The following is a 17,213-nucleotide window of genomic DNA, read 5'->3' on the forward strand; positions in this document are numbered from 1 at the left end:
TTTTTTTGAGACAGAGTCTCACTTGTTGCCCAGGCTGGAATGCAATGGCATGACCTTGGCTTACTGCTACCTCCGCCTCCCGAGTTAAAGCGATTCTCCTGCCTCAGCCTCCCAAGTAGCTGGGATTACAGGCACCCGTCATCATGCCCAGCTAATTTTTTGTATTTTTAGTAGAGACGGGGTTTCACCACGTTGGTCAGGCTGGTCTCGAACTCCTGACCTCAGGTGATCCACCTGCCTCGGCCTCCCAAAGTGCTGGGGTTACAGGCATGAGCCACTGTGCCCTGCCGAAATTACTAATTATGATTATTTTTTGGGGCAGAGTTTTGCTCTTGTTGCCCAGGCTGGAGTGCAATGGTGCGATTTCGGTTCACCGCAACCTCCGCCTCCCGGGTTCAAGTAATTCTCCTGCCTCAGCCTCCCGAGTAGCTAGGATTACAGGCATGCGCCATCACGCTCAACTAATTTTGTATTTTTAGTAGAGATGCAGTTTCTCCATGTTGGTGAGGCTGGTCTCAGACGAACTCCCAACCTCAGGTGATCCGCCCGCCTTGGCTTCCCAAAGTGCTGGGACTACAGGCGTGAGCCACCGTGCCCGGCCAAAAATATATTCTTTTTTTTTTTTTTTTTGAGATGGAGTCTTGCTCTGCCGCCCAGGCTGGAGTGCAGTGGCACGATCTTGGCTCACTGCAAGCTCCGCCTCCCAGGTTTACGCCATTCTCCTGCCTCAGCCTCCGGAGTAGCTGGGACTACAGGTGCCCGCCACCTTGCCCGGCTAGTTTTTTGTATTTTTTAGTAGAGACGGGGTTTCACTGTGTTAGCCAGGATGGTCTCGATCTCCTGACCTCGTGATCCACCCGTCTCGGCCTCCCAAAGTGCTGGGATTACAGGCTTGAGCCACCGCGCTCGGCCCAAAAATATATTCTTAAAAAAATAACTTTCATAAATTCTAATTTATCTTTTTAAAATCTAAAAACTTTGAAGTAAATATTAATAAGCAAAAAATTTTCATTTCTTACGTTTCCACTATTTTTTCTGATTCCTCTTCTTGTGACTCAAATAGTCACAAGACGAGATGTCTCAAATGGTCACAGAGAATTTTATTGTACACACTGAAGAGATTGCATATTCTTATTACAAAATATTTCAAAGATGGAGATAAAGATCCCACATACCCTTTATCTAGTTTCCCCCAATGGTAACATCTTGCAAAACTATAATACCGTATCACCACCAGGATATCAGCATCGATACAATAAGCAGATCTTCAGATGTCCCATTTTATTAGTATTTATTTGTATGTACTTAGTTCTGCACAATTTTGTCACATTTGTAGGTTCGTGTATCCATTATCACAGTTAAGAAACAGCACCATTCCATCACCTCAAGGATCCCTCGTTACCGTTTTATAATAACATCTACCCTCTCCCCTCCCATCTCCTGCTACATTCATTCCTAACTCCTAGAAGTCACTAATCTGTTCTCCATTTCGAAAATGTTAGCTTTTCAACTTATTATAAAGTTGGAATCATACAGTATGTAACGTTTAGGATTGGCCTTTTTCACTTAGGATAATTTCCTTGAGATTCATCCAAGTGGCTACAAGTACCAACAGTTTATTCCTTTTTATTGCTGAGTAGTATTCCATGGTATGGATGTACCATGGTTTATTTACTCACTGAAGGACATCTGAGTTGTTTTCAGCTTTTGGCTATTAGGAATAAAGCTGCTATGAACATTCATGGGAATGTTTTTGTAGAAAAGTTTTCATTTATCTGGGATAAATGCCCAAGTGTGGTACTGCTGAGTCATATGGTAAGTGAATGTTTGGTTTTATAAGAAACTGCCAATCTGTTTTCCAGAGTAGCTATACCATCATATATTCCCAGATGCAATGTACGAGAAATCCAGGTTTTTCACACCCTCACCAGCATTTGGTGGTGTCATTTTTATTACTGTTATTTAATAGATGGGGTCTCACTATGTTACCCAGGCTGGAGTGCAGTGGCTGTGCAGAGGAACCCTCTTAGCAATCTGCAGCCTCAAATTCCTGGCCTCATTCCATCCTCCTACCTCAGCCACTAGAGGAGAAGTGACTTGAAGTGTGGGCCACTGAACCTGGCTGGTGTCATTATTTCTTACTTAAGCCATTTGGATAGGTGTGTGGTAGAATTTCATTGTGGTTTCAATTTTCATTTCCCTAATGGCTACTGATGTTCTTTTTACATGTTTATCTGCCATCTGTAATTCTCTTCTATGAAACTTCTGTTCATGTCTTTTGCTCATTTCCTAACAGCTCTTTGCTGTTCCTTTTCACTGTTGAGTTTTGAGAGTTCTTTATGTATTTTAGACACTAGTCATTAGGCATCTATGTGGTCTCCTATTTTTAGTGAGACAAAACATTAGATAAAACTGAAGCACTGTGTAACTTCACTCTCAACCCTTTCTTCCCCTCCCTCCTTCAGATGTTGTTTCCATTCTCATAAATACTTTAGTAAGTTTATTGCACATACATGTAGCCATTAATAATATATAGAATATCTTGTATATTTTTAGAAATTATCACTTCTGTACTATCCTTCATTTTTCTTTCCAATATTGTTTTTGTTTTTTAAAATATTTTGTTTGTAGGTACGTATGTATGTATGTGATGGAATTTCACTCATTGCCCAGGCTGTAGTGCAATGGCACGATCTCAGCTCACTGCAGCCTCCTCCTCCTGGGTTCAAGCAATTCTCCTGCCTCGACCTCTGGAGTAGCTGAGATTGAGATTACAGGCGCCTGCCACCACTCCTGGCTAATTTTTTTTGTATTTTTAGTAGAGACAGGGTTTCACCATGTTGGTCAGGGTGGTCTTAAACTCCTGACTTCAGGTGATTCACCCACCTTGGCCTCCCAAAGTGCTGGGATTACAGGCGTGAGCCACCTCGCCCAGCCTTATTTATTTATTTTTGAGACAGAGTCTCGCCATCACCCAGGCTGGAGTGCAATGGACCATGTCGGCTCACTGCAACCTCTGCTTCCTGGGTTCAAGTGATCCTCCTGCCTCAGCCTCCCGAGTAGCCAGGATTACAGGCTCACGCTGCCATGCCAGGCTAATTTTTGCCACTGCAGCTGGTATTTTTTTTTTTTAGAGATGGTATCTCACTCTGTTGCCCAGGCTGGAATGTAGTGGTGTGATCATGTCTCACTGTAACCTTGACCTCCTGGACTCAGGCAATCCTCCCACCTCAGCCTCCCAAGCAGCTAGGACTACAGGTACACACCACCACACTTGGCTAATTTTTAAAAAACTGTTTGTCAAGATGGGGTTTTGTTATGTTGCCCAGGTTAGTCTTGAACTCCTGGCCTCACACGATCCTCCTGCCTTGGCTTCCCAAAGCACCAGGATTACAGGTGTGAGACACCATGTCCAGCCTTCAGTTTTTTTTATATTTAAAATGTGTCCAAGTAACTGGATAAAGCTCTACTTCATTTGCTTTAACTGCTATGTAGAATCCCACAGCAGGAATATACAATTAGTTATCCATTCTCCACCTCAGCATTTAGGGATCAATTTGTTGATGTTAAAACCAATGTTGCAATTTCCACTTCTGGTCAAGATGATTCAAGAGACCAGAGATTTACCCTATCACCTAAAAGAACCACCACCACCAAAAAAAAGAAAAAAAGAAAGAAAAAAAAAAAGAAAAAAAAAACCATAAAAACAAGGGTTTTGAAAACAATGGACACCAGGCAACAATGGACAGTGACCCCAGAGTGACAAGAAGCAATGAAGTGAGCTCTACAACTGGCCTGGCTTATTGCCCTAAGGGAGTTTCCAGGACATGATGCAGGAGGGGAGGGAGATTAAGGCAAAGCCTGAGAGACTCCTGAGTTGACGAGATGGAGCTGAGAATATAATGAGATAATGGCAGCCAGATTTCAAAGGACAGAGTATCACAGCAGAGAAAGCTGCAGATAAAGTCTCAGAAGCCCAGAGATCTGTAAAATGATCCCTTCAAATACTGAGGAGATCAGAGTGTTGATCAGCACATGTAACTGAGGAAACTATCCAAGACTGGGGGGAAAAAAAACATATGAAAGGAATGGAGCAAGCACTACCCAGCACTCACACGGGGCCAGGAATAGTGCCTGTTCTTAACAGCCAGATTAGAAAAACTAAATTTATGGGGTATCGGGCAGAGTGTGCAGGAAAGTCCTACCTTAGTACTAGGTAACTTTTAGCCCTAAACTAAGTACTGCTTAGTTTAAGTACTGCCCTAACAAATTATATAATTAAAAAAACAAACAAACAAACAAAAAAAAAACGAAGACCTACACAGTTGACAAATACAATAACTGAATTGCAAATCAACCCTCAAGATTTATAGGAACAAAAATAATCCAGCACCCAAAAACATAAAATTCACAATGTCTGGAATCTGAGTAAAGATGAACAGGTTTGTGAAGATGCAAGAAAACATGACCCATAATGAGAAGAATAATCAATCAGAAGAAATCTATTTACCCAGAACTAATTCTGTTAGAATTAAAATGACTTTAAAACAGATTATTAATACTGTAACTGCATTCCTTATGTTCAAAAAGTTACGCAGAGAAATGGAAGATGTACAAAAAGACTCAAGTCAAATTTCTAGAGATGAAAACTAGTGTCTGAGATGAAAACTACAATGGATATAACAATAGTGTGGTACTGGCATAAAGACAGATATGTGATCAATGGAAAAAAACTCAGAAATACACCCTAATATTTATGGTCAATTGATTTTTCAACAAGGGTGCCAAGACAATTCAATGAGGATTGCTTAAGCACAGGAGGCTGAGGCTGCAATGAGCCTGATCAAGCCACTGAACTCCTGCCTGGAGGGCAGAGCCAGACCCTGTATCAGTTTAAATTTAAAAAAAAAAAAAAAAAAAAAGTTCCAGCCTATGCAAAATAGTGATAGCCTGTCTTCTACCAATAATTTAAAACAATAGGCTGGGCGTGGTGGTGGCTCACACCTGTAATCCCAGCACTTTGAGAGGCTGAGACGGGTGGATCCCATGAGCTCCTTAGTACTAGGAGCTTAGTTCAAGACTAGCCTGGGAAATAGGACAAAACCCCATGTTTACAAAATATAAAAAATTAGCCAGGTATGGTAGTGCGCGCCTATAGTTCCAGCTACTTTGGCGGGGGCGGGGGGGGGGGGGGGAGTGTGTGAGGTGGGAGGATTCCTTGAGCCTGTGAGGCTGAGGCTGCAGTGAGCAATTGCACCACTGCACTCAAGCCTGGGTGACAGATTAAAACTCCATCTCAAAAAAAAAAATTAACCAGGCATGGTGGCATGCGTACACAGTTCCAGCTACTCAGGAGGCTGAGGTGGAAGGATTGTTTAAGCTCAGGTATTTCAGACAGCAGTTTACCATGATTATACCACTGTACTCCACTGGATAACAGAGCAAGACCCTCTCTCTATTAAAAAAGGCAAACAAAAAAACTCCCCAAAAACCATTCCCATAATAATTCTTTTTGCCTTAAAGTTTGTCTTATATTAGTATGGTGACATTAACTTTCTGGTTAATATTTACCTACAACATTTTTTTTTGTTGTGAATTTCAATTTCTACACCTTTATGTTTTTGACAGTATTTACCTGAATTTGTTTTTCCATTAAATTGTTTCTAAAAAACTGACTAGTACATTTACACTTATAATGATCACTAATACATTTAGTTTTATTTCTACCATCTTCTGTTCTATTACCCTGCTTGTTCTGTGCTTCCTTCTTGCTATGTTTGTTTTGAGACAGTCTCACTCTGTCATCCAGGCTAGGGTGCAGTGGTGTGAACCTGGCTCAATGCAACCTCTGTCTCCCAGGTTCAAGTGATTCTTCTGCCTCAGCCTCTAAAGTAGCTGGGATTACAGGTGTGTGCCACCAATGCCCAGCTAATTTTGTATTTTTTGTAGAGATGGGGTTTCACCATATTGGCCACACTGGGCTTGAACTGGCCTCAAGTGATCCACCCATCTCAACCTCCCAAAGTGCTAGGATTACAAGCATGAGCCACCATGTCCAGCCCCTTCTTGTTCTTTGCTTTTTTTTTTTTTTTTTTTTTTGAGATGGAGTCTCATTCACTCTGTCGCCCAGGCTGGAATGCAGTGGTGTGATCTCGGTTCACTGTAACCTCCGCCTCCTGGGTTCAAGCAATTCTCTGCCTCAACCTCCCGAGTAGCTAGGATTACAGGCATCCGCCACCACTCCTGGCTAATTTTTGTATTTTTAGCAGAGACAGGGTTTCACCATGTTGGCCAGGCTGGTCTCGAACTCCTGACCTCGTGATTCACCTGCCTTGGCCTCCCAAAGTGCTGGGATTACAGGCGTGAGCCACCGTGCCTGGCCCTTCTTGCTCTTTTATGCCTTCTATTAAATTTTTATTTTTTATTTCAGTCCTATCTTGTTTTTAGTTCCAATGAATTAGTCATCATTAGTGTGTTACATACAGTCAAAGCTATTTTATTTTATTTTGATGGAGTATTGCTCTGTCACCCAGGCTGGAGTGCAATGGCACAATCTCCTGGCTCACTGCAACCTCTGCTTCCTGGTTTCAAGTGATTCTTGTGCCTCAGCCTCCCAAATAACCGAGCCTACAGACGTGCACCACCACGCCTGGCTTTTGTATTTTTAGTGGAGACAGGGTTTCGCCATGTTGGCCAGACTGGTCTCGAACTCCTGGCCTCAAGTGATCTGCCCATCTCAGCCTCCCAAAGTGCTGGGATCACAGATGGGATTACAGGTGTGACCCATTGTGCCTGCCCTGGAACTTCTATTTTTAATGTCAGTGTCTTTGCAACATTGTACTTAATTGTTGTATTTAGTCCCTGACCTCTGAATGCTTACAGCTGAGAAACTAGACACACTTTTGTAGGTAACTAAGAAAGACCACATCTTTTTGAGATGGAGTCTCCCTCTGTCACCCAGCGTGAAGCGCACTGGTAAAATCATAGCTTACTGCAGCCTCACTCCTGAACTCAGGTGATCCTCCTCTTTAGGCCTCCCAAAGCACTGAGATTACAGGCATGAATCACAGAGCCCGGCCTGAGTCTAATTTTCATTCCTTTGCAGTAATCTATTTGGCTGCTTTCGTAAGATCTTTGTCTTTAGTGTTATTCTTTCAGGATTCACTATTTTTTTTCTTTCAAGATTCATACTTAGAAATTCTGTGAAATTTTCTGCTATTATCTCTTTGAATGTTGCTACTTTCCATTTTCTCTACCCTACCTTAGAACTCCTATGAGATATATCTTAGACCATCTCACTCTAGTCTCCATGTCTCATCTCTTTTTTCATATTTTCCGTTTTTAATATTCCTATGCTGCATTCTGTGTAATTTCTATTGTTCCTAATTTTCAACTGTGTTGGATATACTGTTTATATAACGAGTTAATTTTACTGATCTACTTCAAAGCAGATCAACTTTGGATGCATATTAGAATCATCTCAATAACTGTAAAACAGACAAACATACTGATACCACGGTCCAATTTCGAAAGATTCTGATTTAATCAGTCTGCCATTGAACTCATGCAGCTATCCTTTAACAAATTCCCCAATTAGTTCTATTATTTAGCCAGTGTTGAGAATCACCCCATCACCATACCAACTTGGTCTAGTATTTCTTACACTTTAGAAAATTCTTCTCATGACTTCCTGTCATATTCCAGTCACTGCTCCATGTCCCTGAACTCTTCTACAGCAAAATTCCTCAAGAGTTACCTATACTCATTGTCTCTTTCTTCTGGCTTAAAACCACTTCAGTTCAGGTTTTATTCCCTCAATTTAAAGAGATTATTTTTTCCAGGTCACTAATTACCTTCATGTTGCCAAGTCCAATAATTATGTATTTATCAATCCTTATCTTATTTGAACTTTCAGCAGCATTTTATCAATCCAATCTTCCTTCCTTCTTGAACTGCTTTCTTCACTTGGCTTTCGGGACTTCACATCTCTGGGTCTTATTCTACACTCATGATCCTTTATTCTTAGTCTTCTTCATTAGTTTCTATTAATCTTTCTATCTTCTAACTGTAAAAATAGAGTGTTCCCATGGTTTTAAATAGCATTTATATACTAATTCTCAAATTGATATTCCTAGCTGTCCTTCTCCTCCAAAACTCTCTTTACCTAACTAACATCTCCATTTGGATGTTGTCTTAGTCCATTTTGTGTGGTGGCTAATGCCTGTAATCCAAGCACTTTGGAAGGCTGAGGCAGGGGGATCACGAGGTCAGGAGTTCAAGACCAGCCTGGCAAGATGGTGAAACCCTGTCCCTACTAAAATACAAAAAAACTAGCCGGGTGTTGTTGTGGGTGCCTGTAATCCCAGCTACTCAGAAGGCTGAGGCACAGAATTGCTTGAACCCGGGAGACAGAGGTTGCAGTGAACCAAGATCGCGCCACTGCACTCTGGCCTGGGCAACAGCAAGACTCGTCTGAAAACAAAACAAAAAACAAACAAAAAACCCTCCACAGACTGCGTAATTTATATAGGGTTGGTGGGTGTGTGTGTTCTGTTTTGTTTAGAGATGGAGTCTCTTCATGTTGCCAAACTCCTTAAGCTCAAATGATCCTCCCACCTTAGCATCCCAGGTAGCTGGGGCTATGGGTGTATGTCACTGTACCCAGCTTTGGGTACTTTATAAAGACCAGAAGTTTATTGGCTATTTATTGGCATATAGTTCCAGAAGTTGGGAAGCCTAACATCAAGGTGCTGGCATGTGGTGAAGACCTTCTTGCTGTCTAATAGCACAGCAGATGGGCAAAGAGAAGGTGCCCTTCTATAATATTAATCCCACCTATGAGGGTAAAGCCCTAACAACTTAATCACTTCTTAAAGGTACCACTTCTTAATATTATTACAATGTCAATTAAATTTCAACATGAATTTTGGAGGGACAAACATTCAAAAGATAGCAGATATCTAACAAGCATTTTATAATCTTATGTCCAAAACTGTTTCTTCCCCTATTGTTACACATTTTAGCAAATGACACCACCATTCAAACTAAACACTTGGAGTCATTCTTAGTTCCTCTTTCTCATACCCACATGCATTCTATCTGTAAACGCTATCAGCATCACCTTCCAAATGTAATTTAAATTTGACCTTTTTTTTTTCCTTTGAGACATCACCCAGGCTACAGTGCAGTGGCATGATCCTGGCTCACTGCAACCTCCGCCTTCCGGTTTCAAGCGATTCTCCTGCCTCAGCCTCCCAAGTAGCTGGGATTACAGGCGTGCATCACCATGCCCAGCCAATTTTTGCACTTTTAGTAGAAATGGGTTTTACCAGCAATTCTTTTTAACTCTGTTTCTACTGTTACTCTGCTTTCAGTCTATGTCCAATAGAGAAATAAGAGTGATCTTTCTAAAATTTAAGGTTATAACACTCCTTCGCTCAAAATGCTTAAATGGCATCTGTCGCAGTTTAAAAACACTGTCCCCCTAAAATTCTTCAAAACTCCTCAAATCAGGCCCAGGCACGGGGGCTCATGCCTGTAATCCCAGCACTTGGGAGGCTGACGCGGGTGGATCACCTGAGGTCAGGAGTTTAAGACCAGCCTGGCCAACATAACGAAACCCTGTCTCTACTAAAAATATAAAAATTAGGCAGCATGGTGGTGGCCTCCTGTGATCCCAACTACTCAGGAGGCTGAGGCAGGAGAATAGCTTGAACCCGGGAGGCAGAGGCTGCAGTGAGTTGAGATCGCACCACTGCACTCCAGCCTGGACAACAGAGCAAGACTCCATCTCAAAAACAAACAAAAAAGGCCTGACTCCTCACATCAAGAGGCAGAGTCTATGTCTTCTTCTCTTGAATCTGGCTGGGAGTTGGGGGATGGGGTCTGACTGTTTCAACCAGTTGCTGTGCGATTTCTGCCACTGAGTTGTAAAAAACAATGCAGCTTCTCTCTTATTTACTGAAATACTCAAATCTGGAGCCCTGAACTACTAAGAAGTTTCACTACCCCAAGGCCGTCATGCTATGAAAAAAGCCAAGCCTCAGGGAGAGACCACAATAGACACCGAGTTGGTACTCCTCTGCTTTTTGAGTCATTTCAGCCCAGGCACCAGACATGTTACTCTTCTTCACAGTAATTATTATCATCTGACATATTCTATTTGTTCATCTATTTCCCATTCAATAAAAAGTAAGCACTCCTTAGGACAGGTTTCTATTTTATTCAGTGCCTGGCCCATAATATTTACTAGATAAAATATGTGCTGATAAAAGACCATATTCTTGATTACAGGCTCATGCCTGTAATCTCAGCACTTTGGCTATGCTAAGGCAGGTGGATGGCTTGAGTCCAGAAGTTCAAGACCAACCTGGGAGACATGGCAAAACCCCATCTCTACCAAAAAAAAAAAAAAAAAAAAAAAAAAATTATTGGACATGGTGGCGCATCCCTGTAGTCCCGGCTACTCCAGAGGCTGCACCTAGGAGGTGGAGAGGGCAGTGTGCTAAGATCATGCCACTCACTGCACTCCAGCCTGGGCAACAGAGCAAGACTCTGTCTCAAAGACAAAACAAAACAAAATATTCTTTAGCATTTCTAGATTTTCTATTTTTTTTTCAAATGTCTCCTCCAAAGTATTTTTTCTAAAATGTTTATATTTAATCCTTTTTTTTTTTTGAAATGGAGTCTCATTCTGCCGCCCAGGCTGGAATGTAATGGTGTGATCTCAGCTCACTGCAACCTCCACCTCCCGGGTTCAAGTGATTCCCCTACCTCAGCCTCCTGAGTAGCTGGGATTACAGACATGTGCCACCTCACCCAGCTAATGTTTTATATTTTTAGCAGAGGTGAGGTTTCACCATTTTGGCTATGCTGGTCTTGAACTCCAGCAATTTAGGGTTGCCTAGCGGTTTAATTTCAACATAACAAAAATTAGCCAGGTATAGTGGCGTGTGCCTATAATCCAGCTACTCAGGAAGCTGCAGCAGGAGAATCGCTTGAACCCGGGAGGTGGAGGTTGCAGTGAACCAGGAACGCGCCACTACACTACAGCCCGGGTGACAGAGCAAGATTCCATCTCAAAAAAAAAAAAAATTTCGTTTTATTGTGGTAAGAACACAAGATCTACCCTCTTAAATTTTCAAGTGTACAATACATTAATGTTGATTAATGTTGACTATAGATACAGTGTTGTATGGCAGATCTCCAGAGCTTTTTCCTCCTGCTTGACATTAATTTTACATACATTGTTTAGTAACTCCCCAATTTCTCCTCCCTCTCAGCCTTTGGCAACCATCATTTAACTGTCAACCTATGAATATGACTACTTTAGATACCTCACATAAGTAGACTCACATAGTTTATTTGTTTTTCTGTGACTGTCTTATTTCCCTTAGCATAATGTCCTCAAGCTTCATCCATGTTGTCACATGTGGGAGTGCTAATATCTCTCAGGGATCCTGATTTTACTATTTTGGATATCCAGAAGCATGACTGCTGGACCATCTGGTAGTTCTATATTTAATATGTCAAGGAACCTCCATGTTTTCCATAGTGGCTTCTTGTACCATTTTGCATTCCCACCAACAGTGTGCAAGGGTTTCAATTTCCTTTTTTTTTTTTTTTTTTTTTTTGAGACGGAGTCTCGCTCTGTCGCCCAGGCTGGAGGGCAGTGGCCGGATCTCAGCTCACTGCAAGCTCTGCCTCCCGGGTTCACGCCATTCTCCTGCCTCAGCCTCCCGAGTAGCTGGGACTACAGGCGCCTGCCACCTCGCCCAGCTAGTGTTTTGTATTTTTCAGTTGAGACGGGGTTTCACCGTGTTACCCAGGATGGTCTCGATCTCCTGACCTTGTGATCCACCCGTCTTGGCCTCCCAAAGTGCTGGGATTACAGGCTTGAGCCACCATGCCTGGCCAAGGGTTTCAATTTCTTCACTTCCTTGTCAATTAAAAAAAAAAGCCATCTTGACATTGACAGGTGTAAGGTGATGATATTTCATTGTAGTTTTGATGTGTACTTCTCTGATGATTAGCAATGTTGAGCAATTTTTCATGTACTTGGCCACTTTTATGTCTTCTTTGAAGAATGTCTATTCAGGTCCTTGGTCCATTTTTTGTTTTTAAATCTTAGAGTGAATTATATTAATTCAAAGGTAGTATTCCTATTTGAGAAATAAAAAACTAAAATCAAGTTGTACAAGCAATCATGAGATAAATCAGTAAAGAGTCCTGCTCAAATCATACCAGAGCAGACACCCAGCCTGCATGAAGATGTTTTTGTTCAACACAAATGGTAACAGAGGGTAACACAATGGCTACAGAATGAGAACATAAGTGCACTTGAATTTTTTGTGAGTTCTGGCTAGGCTCTAACAAGCCTAGCATTCTTTTCTTACCAGGTGAACAGAAATTATCTGCTAATGCCAGAAACTTTAAAGCTCTTAATCTAGTTGGAAATAACTATAATTGAGGACCTTTTTACTAGCTACTTGCTTCCCAATTTAGGGTTGCCTAGCAGGTTAATTTCAACATAACAAAAGGTGTTAACTGGCTGGCCACATCATGCACTGGTGACAGGGGCAGGTTTAATGAGTTCTGTGCTCAGATCGCTGAGCCTCCTGGCTGCTCTTGTCCATCTCCGCACCTTGGTCCTAAGCATTCTGAGACTCAGTCAGCTGAGGGTAAAAGGGACCTACCAGCCAGTTGAGGGGCATGTCATTAACAAGATAACCCATCAAGTCATTTAAAGATTCCGAGGAGGCTGTCAGACACTTCCTTAAAGGAGGCAGCATTGTGGAACACTGAGTAGACGTCACCTGCCATCACCCCCATGTGCTTGGCCTGACCTTAGATGTTCTGTGGCAATCCGTTGATGTTGGACAGAAGGGTATGGCATGTGGTCTGGAGCTGCTAAGTCAGGTGGCGGGAAACAGCAAAAGGATGTGACTCAATGTGCTCAGCACAGTGGGACTCATCAGTATCATCGTATCCATTACTCCTTATCCACTCCACCCATGAGAGGTAGAGCTTATCCTGAACATACTGAATTTTCTGATTGGCTCGGTGCACACTCTTTCTGGCAATTTCAATCAAGTTAACAGTAGAATGGAGCTGAGAAATGGTCTCTTGGCTTTTCTGCTTAGCTTCTTTAACCCTGCTGAGAGCCTGCTGGTAGGAAGTGAAGTTTGGTAGACATGGAGTGAAGCTTGGTAGACAGGGATCCCAGTCTAACATAACAACTTGGCTTCTGAACCGTATCATATCCTTCAACTTTTTTTGCTTCTTTTTCTAGTTCTTCCTCAGGGAGAGGGAGGTACTGTCCTACCAAGAGCTCTGATTTGGTGAGTGCATTTTCTATGCCACTGCTCACGAGCTGCATCATCTGACTTCCCAAGCCTGTGTTAATGCTGCTACTGACACAGACTTGGTCTTCTCCACAGTGCTAGTCACTACCCCTTTGGTCCTGTCCATTACCCCTGTGATGAATCCTTGGCCCCAGTTACAGTAGTCAACACAGAACCTTTGGCATTGGCAACAACCTGAGCTGATGGCTGATTCAGAATAAGCAGTCTTTCCTCAATCCCGTCTAGCCCCTTACAGGCATAGATATTGGCAAAACTGCAATCTGCAGCTCTAGCTTCTGGGTGATGGGCAGAGCACTGGACATGGCCACCGAGGTGATGGTCTTCACGCCCTTCTTTGCCATCTCACACACAGACTTCAAGTAGGGACACTGGTCCTTTGTACTGACATGGGCTGAGGACATGGGGTCATACATGGAGCTCACCAAGGGCAGGTTGACCACCCAAGTCACCACACTCGGTTATGGATCAACTGCAACAGATGCCATTTTTCTTCCTGGAGAAATCAACTGACGGACGGCAGCAAAGGGCCTATTTTTAGGCCCTTTTTTTTTTTTTTGCTACTGAGTTGTATGAGTTCCTTACATATGTTGGAGATTAACCCCTTATCAAATACATGGTTCACAAACATTTCCTCGCATTTTGTAGATTGCCTTTCCATTCTGCTGTTTCCTTTGCCATGCAGAAGCTTTTTAGGTTGATGCAGTTCCACTTGCTTTTGTTGCCTGTGTTTTTGATGTCATATCCACGAAATCATTGCCAAGACCAATGTCATAATGCTTTTTCCCTGTTTTCTTCTTATGAGTTTTATAGTTTCAGGTCTTATGTTTAACTCTTTAATCCAGTTGGAGTTGATTTTTGTGTATAGTACAAGATAAATTTCATTATTTTGCTGTGGATATCCAGTTTTCCCAGCACCATTTGTTGGAGGGACCATCCTTGCCCTATTGATCCTTTCCTTATTGTGTATTCTTGAGTCCAAACATAAATTTTCAGGAGACATTCCCATCTACCCGCAGCCAGAGCCCAGGCTGAGACACAAAAGTTTCCTTATTTCCTCAAACAGTAGATGGAATCTTCTGTGGTCCCTTCCTTTCTCTTGAGTATGAACCTTTAAGGCTCCCTGCTTTATATACAGATTTGCATTTCTAACTCTGTTCCATACAGGCCTAAGGCTCATGGACATTAAAACCAAGCCTTTAGGTAACTGAGACTAGGCAAAGCACCCAGAAATACCACAGCATTAAGTCACATGCATACTGCTCATTTTCAGTTCCTCTTTCATCTGCAGTCCCTGAGAATTTTCCTTAATTCTTTCAGGCTTAGCTAGCTATGCATTTTTAAAAGTTTGTTTGAAAATTTTAAAATAGTTGTTACATTTCATCCAGCATTACTAGGTGTTTTGTAATGGAATAGCACAAGGGTTTTAGGTTATATGGTCTGTTATCCTGGCATTATAAAATATGCTGGTATGGAAGTTTAACGTTTATTTTCATAAGAACTAGTTCAGTTTAAATAAACAAAATAACTCCACAGACGACTAAATGCAAAAGGAAACACACATCTTAACAATGGAACAATCTTGTTGTTACCTTACCCTAGGGATCAAACTTTTCACTGCAGGCACTGAGACAATTAACATGGAAACAATCTGACAAATCTACAATGTGGAGCCTATTTCAAATCAATAACCACTGTCTCTTCAAAACAGGTAATATCAAAAAAAAGAGGTGGTGATACAGACTGTCCTAGGTTGAGAGACTTACAGACATAACCAAATATAATGTATAATCTTTGATTGGATCTTGGTTTAAACACAACTACAAAAGATATTATGGGGAACTGGGTAAATTTTCAAATGGACTAAGTATTAAATAATATTAGGGAATTATTACTAATCTTGTTGGTTGTAACAGTATTGTGGTTGAACAGGAGATTGTCCGTATTTTTTTTGAGATGTAACTGTACCATTAGTTTTCTTCTTTTCTTTCTTTTTTTTTTTTTTTGAGACAGAGTCTTGCTCTGTTGCCCAGACTGGAGTGCACTGGCAAGATCTTGGCTCACTGTAACTTCTGCCTCCTGGGTTCAAGTGATTCTCCCACCTCAGCCTCCCTAGTAGCCAGGATTACAGACATGTGTCCTCACGCCCGGCTAATTTTTGTATTTTTAATAGAGACAAGGTTTTCCCATGTTGGTCAGGTAGGTCTCAAACTCCTCTAGTGATCCACCCACCTTCCACCTCCCAAAGTGCTGGGATTACAGGCGTGAGCCCAGCTTACTATTAATTTTCTATGGCTGCTATAATAAATTACCACAAATTTAGTGGCTTAAACACAATACAAACGTTATTACCTTTCACTCACAAAGTCATTAAGTCTAAAACGGGTCTCATTACGCTAAATTCAAGGCGTGGGTATGGCTTTTACTTATTTATTTATTTTTTAGATAGCGTCTGGCTCTGTCACCTGGGCTGGAGTACAGTGGCACGATCTTGGCTCACTGCAACCTCTGCCTCCTGCAGCTCCAAGGGATTCTCCCACCTCAGCCTCTGGGGACTGGAAGTAGCTGGGATTACAGGTGTGTATCACCACGCCCAGCTAATTTTTGTAATTTTTGTATTTTTTGTAGAGATGGGATTTCACCATGTTGCCCAGGTTGGTCTCGAACTCCTGGCCTCAAGTGAACCACCTGCCTTGGCCTCCCAAAGTGCTGGGATTACAGGCATGAGTCACGGTGCCCAGTCAGCTCCTACATTTCTTCTGGAGTTTCTAGAGGAAAATCCATTGTCTTGCTGTTACCTGCTAGAGACAATCTACTTTGCTGGGTTCATGGCCACTTCCTTCATCTTCCAATCTCAGGCCTACTCATCTGACTGCCATCTCGCTGACACTCTTCTGCTCCCCTTTTCCATTTTAGGACCCTTATGATTATATTGGGCGCACCTGGATAATCTAGACTAATTTCCATATTTTAAGGTCAACCGATCAGTAACCTTAATTCCGTCTACTATCTTCTTTTTTTTTTTTTTGAGACGGAGTCTCGCACAGTCGCCCAGGCTGGAGTGCAGTGGAGTGATCTCGGCCCACCGCAACCTCCGCCTCCTGGGTTCACACCATTCTCCTGCCTCAGCCTCCCAAGTAGCTGGGACTACAGGTGCCCACCGCCACACCCGGCTAATTTTTTGCATTTTTTTAAGTAGAGATGGGGTTTCACTGTGTTAGCCAGGATGGTCTCGATCTCCTGACCTCATGATCCGCCCGCCTCGGCCTCCCAAAGTGCTGGGATTACAGGCATGAGCCACGGCGCTCGGCCTCCATCTACAATCTTTATTCTCTGTTGCCATGAAACGGAACATATTCACAGGTTATGGGGGCTGGGGTGTAAACATCTTGGGAGAAGGGGCATTATTTTGTCTACCACGGCAATCTTAAGTATTTAGAGGTAAAAGTCTAAAACTTACTTAGAAGTGGTTTAGAAAAAATATTTCTGTTATATATCAATAGCATAATGATACGTGCCAAGCAAATACGGCAAAATATTCACTGCTGACAAGATGGTAGTTACATAGCTGTTGCTCGTACTACCCTATTTTTCTGTATGCTTAAATATTTTCAATATTTTTATATTTAAAAACTAAAACATTTAGAACTTAAGATTAAAATCTTAAAATAAATAAGCTGAACACAATGGATTCCTTTTTCTAAAAATGTCTACTGAGCACGGTGGTGCACACCTGTAATCCCAGCACTTTGGGAAGCGGAGGTGGAAGGATCACTTGAGGCCAAGAGTTCAAGATCAGCCTGGGCAACACAGAGAGATCCCATCTCTAATAAATAAACCAACTAACCAAAA

At 42.1% G+C, this 17,213-nt stretch overlaps 1 protein-coding gene and 1 pseudogene across 2 annotated transcripts in view; both read right to left on the reverse strand.

The window, feature by feature from the left end:
• GATAD2B (GATA zinc finger domain containing 2B) overlaps window positions 1–17,213 on the reverse strand; it is a 124,245-nt gene that overhangs the window by 38,086 nt on the left and 68,946 nt on the right. The window lies entirely within an intron of this gene.
• Window positions 11,965–14,140, reverse strand: LOC111543703 (annotated as a pseudogene).

The sequence above is a fragment of the Piliocolobus tephrosceles genome, chromosome 1 (genome assembly GCF_002776525.5).
Source record: "Piliocolobus tephrosceles isolate RC106 chromosome 1, ASM277652v3, whole genome shotgun sequence".
NCBI lineage: Eukaryota > Metazoa > Chordata > Mammalia > Primates > Cercopithecidae > Piliocolobus > Piliocolobus tephrosceles.